Below are 6,910 nucleotides of genomic sequence, written 5' to 3'. Positions count from 1 at the left end.
AGCAAAGCATGGACTCATGACATCTCCAGTCTTTATGTGTATCATATTGCTCCTCAGATGAAATGGCCATTTAAAGACTGAAATCAGACTAAAGATCAGAGAGGACCTCTTCTCATTTCCTACCAGCTACGCCACTGTACAAGATGCTATCTTCCAGCTGAACCAATGTCCTGGAAGTTGTCCCGTCGGGTGGCTGTAACTTCACCACAATACTCCCGGTCCTGCCGTCTGGGTTGGGCCTCCACTCCAGAAGGTCTCCACCCCTGGAGAGGGCCATCAGGTCCAGGGACCTCCAGCACAATCAGCACCCCGGCACAGCCTTGGAACTTCCACCAGTTACAGGTGATCGTCCAGCTCCCACATCACAACAGTCACACAGCAATCACAACATTCCATAGGATCCAGGCTTCACATTCCAAGAGGCATTCTCCTTGCAAATAGATGTCTAAGGGGCCAGAGCATGGAAAAGTTGGGACCTAGATATCTTTTTTTTTTTTTTTAAAGATTTTATTTATTTATCAGAGGGAGAGAGAGTGAGCACAGGCAGACAGAGTGGCAGACAGAGGCAGAGGGAGAAGCAGGCTCCCTGCTGAGCAAGGAGCCTGATGTGGGACTCGATCCCAGGACGCTGGGATCATGACCCGAGCCTAGATATCTTTGTAGAAAGGAAGGAAGACTGCAGAGCTGGTCTGGAGTGATAAAGTCGAAGGTGCTTTGTTCATGAAACCACCACAACCCACAAGATCTCCCCATTGCTCATCGTGGCTCTGCTTGCTGGACCACCTCCTCACTGTAGGCAAAACCCTTGCCAGTCTTCCTCTTCTCTACCACCCTTTCCAAGGTGTTCTCGCCATCTGGCAGCAAGCCAGGGGAGCTGTCCTACCACCCTGCAGCTGGAATAGCAGGAAGGCACAGGATAGTGACCCCCCTCGTTAAAACTGGGCCTTACCATCACTCCGTGGGAGGCCTCCCAAGATGGCGGACGTCTCTGACTGCCCATAGGGCCCCTGCCATCTTTCCAGACCCTGGGAGACCCTGCTCTCCTTGGGGACCTGAGCTTCATACACCGTTTCTGGTAGCATGTTATACGGAGCCGTCACTCCCATGAGGTAACATGCAGGAGGAGTAAGGACTGCAGATGGGCTTTACAAACACAATTTAATAAAACAAACCCAGAAGTCCCATCTGTGCTCAGCAGTTCACCCTAGTCTGATGGTCACTCACAGGGACACAGGGGATCGCCTGGGGCTTTTACAGTACTGACCCAAATAAGGAAAGGACTGCTCAGTCTGTGGCATCGAAACCCTCCCCAAAAGCAAAGGCAAACTGCTCTGAGATACACTTTTTCAACCAGAAAAAGCCAAGCTTTGACCAACAATCCATTAGTGAGGAAACAGACACTTCCACATGTCGATGCTGGAGAAATGTTTCGAGCTCAGGGAGGAAATCTAGCAACATCTAGCAAGAGCACTTCAAGAATTTGTCCTTTGGGGGCGCCTGGGTGGCTCAGAGGTTTGGGCTGCTGCCTTCGGCTCGGGTCATGATCTTAGGGTCCTGGGATCGAGCCCCGCATCGGGCTCCCTGCTCCGCAGGAAGCCTGCTTCCCTCTCTCTCTCTCTCTCTGCCTGCCTCTCTGCCTACTTGTGATCTCTGTCTGTCAAATAAATAAATAAAATATTTAATAAAAAAAAAAAAAAAGAATTTGTCCTTTGCCACAGCAATCCCACCTCTCAGAATCTATCCCAAAGACACACTCACAAAAATAGAAAAAGACTTAACCTGTTCATAGCAGCACTCTTTGTTGCAGCAAAAGACTGCGAACAACCATGAGCAGGGGATGGGTTCCAGACGCTGTGGCTCGACCATACGATGGAGCACTGTGCCATCAGAGAAGGGAAGGAGGAAGCTCTCCCTGTTAATACCGTGATTGATTTTAAGTTTAAAAAAAAAAAAAAAAAAGGATAGAGGCATCTTGGTGACTCAGTCAGCTAAGTTTCCATTTCTTGTTTCTGCTCAGGTCATGATCTCAGGGTCCTGAGATAGATCCCCACGTCAGGCTCTGTGCTTAGGGTGGAGTCTGCTTGTCCTTCTCCCTCTGCTCCTCCCCAGCTCTCTTTCTGTCTCTCAAATAAATAAATAAATAAAATCTATTAAAAAAAAGATATAATAAGCCACTGTTTATCTAAGAAAGGGAAAGCATGACTACATAATATATTTATGTTTATATTTTTTGTAAAAAAATTTTAAAGCAGGCTCCATACCCAGCACAGAGCCCAGTGTGAGCTTGAACTCACCACCCTGAGATCAAGATCTGAGCCGAGATCAAGAGTCAGATGCTCAACTGACTGAGCCACCCAGACGCCCTGATATTTATATTTTTAAATGAGAAGATCAGCCATGAAAAAAAGATATATACTGACCAATGGCAATGTATGAAACTTGTTTGGATCTTTATTCAAACAGACTTAAAAAATATATGAAATAAGTGAACACTTTCTGGATAATTGATGATATTAAGGAATTGTATTATTGGTTTTTAGTTGTGATAATGGTGTTGTGTGATTGTTTTTAGTGAGAATATCTTTTAGAGATTCTTCTCAAAATGCTTTCAAATGAAATGAAATGGACATATGTGGTCTTTGCTTCAAAATAATTTTGAAAATGGGAGGGGGGGCGGGCGGGAATATAGATGAAACAGGATTAGCCACGGGCTAATAACTGTTGAAGCTGGTGGTGAATCCACAGGAGTTCCATATACAATTCTCTCTATGTTTCTGTACGTTTAAAATTGTCCGCAACGAAACATCTAGGAAAGCAAAAAAGAGTGAGAGAGAAGGAAGGAAAGGGGAGGGTAAGAAGAGAAGGAAAGGGTTAGGAAGGAAAGGGAAGGGTAGAAAAGACCTCCCATGGAGTGTGTGTCCCAAACTGCAGAAACAATTATCATGTGTCCATGAAAGGTGACTGACCAACTCTGCAGAGGCATTTCCTGGACAGAACTAAATCCCCAGACAAACCCCACGAAGTGGGTGGAAGAGTTTGCAGCTTGTAGACACAGTGTGTCATCTGCATATTCATGAATGCATCAAAGAAGTGCATCCTCAGTGGACCCTGTTGCCCCTCAGCCCCCCGAGGCCTCTTGACAATGCCTCTCACTCCTCAACACAGCTGACACAGGAAGGCAGCTTTGCTGGGCCCCTTTCATCCCTTCAGACATTAACCTCACAGATGGCACCGCGACAGCTCAGGGATGGGAGCGGGGTCGTTCTCCATAAAATAACTCCAGAAACATATTTGAACACAGGAAAGGGAATATTTTTTTACAAGTCACCAAAATAAAATGAGCCCTTTAGAAGAGAAGCAGGGGTGTGATGTCAGATGAGGAAGGTTTTCTTTATAAGCAGGAGGGAGGAGTATGTGGCTGTCGGGCCCCTGCTGGGACACTCAAGTCCCTGGGTGCGGGAGCCCTGCAAAGAGGGTGAGGATGAGGCTGGAAGGCACATTCTGCCCCAGCTTCTTGCAAGGAGCATCTTTTGGGGGAGGCTCAGAGCCTCAGAGTCTGTTCCTGGGCTCTCTGCTCCAACCCCTTCGCCCCAAGGAAGCTCTGCTGCCCCGACAACTGGGGACATCCGGCAAGCAGCTTGACCTCTCTGTGATGAAGGGACAGGACTGCCCACCATGCAGGGCGATTATAAGGATCGTGGGCAATCGATGAATCACTTCATGGAGATGGCTCCCTGAGCTCTAATTTATCCCCATGGAGCAGACTGATCCACTGAAGAATGAAAGGCACATTTGCTCCCTAGCTCCTCCAAGCTCTCCTCTCCCCCAGATCACCCTGGGGGCCTTTGGCTAGCTCCTGTCCTCCCTCCTTCCACCCCGGGATTGCTCACTCTGCCAACCAGCACCACTGTAGACACACACAGCTTCTAGGTAGTTCCCCACTGCCTGCTTCTTCTCTGTGCTCTTGGCGGCTCTTTGGGATGGCTCCTGGATCTCCACTGCTATTCTTTAAAGCTAGGGAATGAAGCAAGCCCAATCAGGATTTGTAGAGTGCTTACATCTCTCTCCCTTTCAGTTATTAAGAAGTCTGCTCCTTCCTCAGCACTCTTTTGTTCCCCTCTCCCCTCCCCTTACCTCCTCCTCACCAGTCAGATTCTGGCTGTTATTAATATCCAGCTGGAGCCTCACCTCCTCCAGGAAGCCCTCACTGATTTCCAGCCACACAGACCCTCTACTTTTCTTCATACACCCTTCTCTGTTACTCTCTTTGCTTTACACATCCCAAGTGATAGCACCCCAGACAAAAAGAAACTCTGAAACATACTGAATAATGGATTAAATCAAGCAGGACAGAGCGGCCTAAGGAAGGATAACCATGATGATACCTAATGATACACTCACAGGGCACTTCTCCCCTCAACTCATTGGATTGACCTTAAGGCCCCAGAAGGGAGCACAGGCCAGCACTCTCTCTCCCTTGCCTTTTCTTCACTCAGTAGTCTCCACGGGCTCAAACAGCAGTGTGTCTGGAGTATACTCTGTGTCAGGCCCCTCTTCATCCATTGTCTCCTTTGCTTCTCACTTCCTTAAAAGGTAGGTAGTCAGAGTGTCCCCATTTTACAGATGTCAGAACTGAGGCACAGCAATGATAAGTCACTTCCCCCAAGATCACTCAGCTAGACAGTAAAACATTCAACTTCAAGCCAAGCATTATGTCTCTAAACCCTGCCCTCACCATTGGCTCCCAGCTGCAAGGGACAGCACAGCCAGCAGGAGTCATACTTGGGAGATCCCTCTGGCGAGGAGACCCAGAAGGGCAAGAGTCTACCAACCCACTGGGGGACAAATGCAGCACAGGCTGAACTAATAGCCAGCCAGCTAGCTCCAAAGAGTGAGGTCAGATGAGTGGGAAATGTACGAAGTGGCCAGATGTTGGTCTTTGGGATGCACAGGGGAGGACCAGACAGGTGAGGAGGACATACCTCTCTGCCTAGAGCATGGAGGGATCGCAGTGGGCATGGCAGAGAGCCAGAATGGACAGGGACCCTGCTGTGGGCCAGGTGCTCTGCTGGGCGTTTGGCATAAGCCATCTCAGGAGACTCAGCACAAAGAGAGAAAGTTGGGGAGCATGAGAAATCCAGCTGTCTGAGCTGGAAGACTCAGGGGAGCAGGAAGAAGAGTTTAGACTAGCTTGGGGTGACCAAGAAATGGCCAGTTGACTATTTAAGACTTTGGCTGATTCTCTGTTCTGGTGAGTTCAGCAGACAAGGAAACCCAGGGCCATGGCTATCCCTGAGTGATGCCACAGAGAACCCAGTCCATGCTGGGACCCACCCATCCACTGGACTGAGCCACAGGGACTCCTTCCTGCCTCTTCAGGTGGGGCAGGGCTGGGATAAGTTACCCTAGCTGTCCCCCTGAGACAGACCCTGAGCTAGTAGGGAGGGACACAGAACCAGGGTCTGTGCGAACAACTGATGGCCTGGGCACCCCAGAGCCAGGTGAGAAAGAGAAGGGGAACCGGCTAGATAGGGGTTCAGTTGTCTAGAGCAGTGGTTCTCAGCCAGGGCTGATTTCGCACCCCTCTCTCAGGCATTCGACAATATCTGGAGACATGCTTATGGGAGGTGCCGAGAGGATCTAGTGGGAAGAAGCCAAGAATGCTGCCAGATGTCCTTCAGTCCATAGGACAGCCCACCACCACCACCCCCAACAGAGAATTCTGTGGCCCCCAAATGGGCAACAGAAACATGGTTGAGAAACTCTGGTGGAGAGCAAGCTGGGTGAGAGGGACTTAAATCCAAGCTTTCCCCAGAACAGAGCTGCCCCTACCCTATAAAGAAGAGGCATCCTCTGACTCAGCGGTCTGCAGTGTGAGGACTAACATGAGCCCCAGGCTGGAGGTGGAGAAGGGGGCCAAGCGGGAAGCTATGGCAGTGCCAGGGGAGGAAGAGAAAGTACCTGCTGTCACCTAGGCTTTGATTTGTGCAAAAAGCAATTTATAAGAGATAGTTCATCTTTAATAAAGGGTCAAAGAGTCAACCCACCTGATTATGTCATCTCCTTACTGTCAAAGGCAGAGGTTTGAAAGTACTGTGACATACCCACCGGTGGGAAAGGAAATGTGATCAAAGATTTTCATTGTGGAACTGTTTCTAACAGCAGACGATTGGAAACAACACAAATGTCCATCAGTGCTGGACAAGCTAGAGAAACAATGGAATGCCCTGCCAAAGAACGACATTTTCTATGTACAGAAATAGGAAGGTCTCCAGAATGTATTTAGTGAAAAAAGAAAGTGCAGAATACTGGAGTACTGCGCGGCCATTGGATGAAAGGGAAGGAGAAAAAAATCTGCGGTGTATTGATCATTGTTTACATTTGTATAAAGCAGGGGATCTCAAACTTAACCGTGCCTCAGAACCACCACCCAGAGGGCCTTTTATTTTTATTTTTTCTGAAAGATTTCATTCATTCATTTGACAGAGAGAGATCTCAAGTAGGCAGAGAGGCAGGCAGAGGCAGAGGGGGAAGCAGGCTTCCCGCTGAGTGGAGAGCCAATGCGGGCCTCGATCCCAGGACCCTGGGATCATGACCGGAGCCGAGGGCAGAGGCTTAACCCACTGAGCCACCCAGGTGCCCCCTAGAAGGCCTTTAAAACCATAGCTACTTCATCAACATCATCATCAACTTTGCTTTTATTTGGGGGAGGGATGTGGAAAGTACCCACTTTCTTATCCAAGTGCAACCGCCCCGCTTTCCTGACCCTGGCCGCCCACCAGCCCGATTGGGCCACGGGCACGGGCTAGGGACTTCAGACAAAGGCCAGTTAAGTGGCCTCTTTCCTAATCACTCCAACAAACGCCAGGAGACTCTTTCTTAACCCTCAAGTGGCTGTTATATGTGAGAA

This window comes from Mustela erminea, chromosome 1, assembly GCF_009829155.1.
Source record: "Mustela erminea isolate mMusErm1 chromosome 1, mMusErm1.Pri, whole genome shotgun sequence".
Taxonomy (NCBI): domain Eukaryota; kingdom Metazoa; phylum Chordata; class Mammalia; order Carnivora; family Mustelidae; genus Mustela; species Mustela erminea.
Note: the sequence above shows the minus strand (reverse complement) of the source record.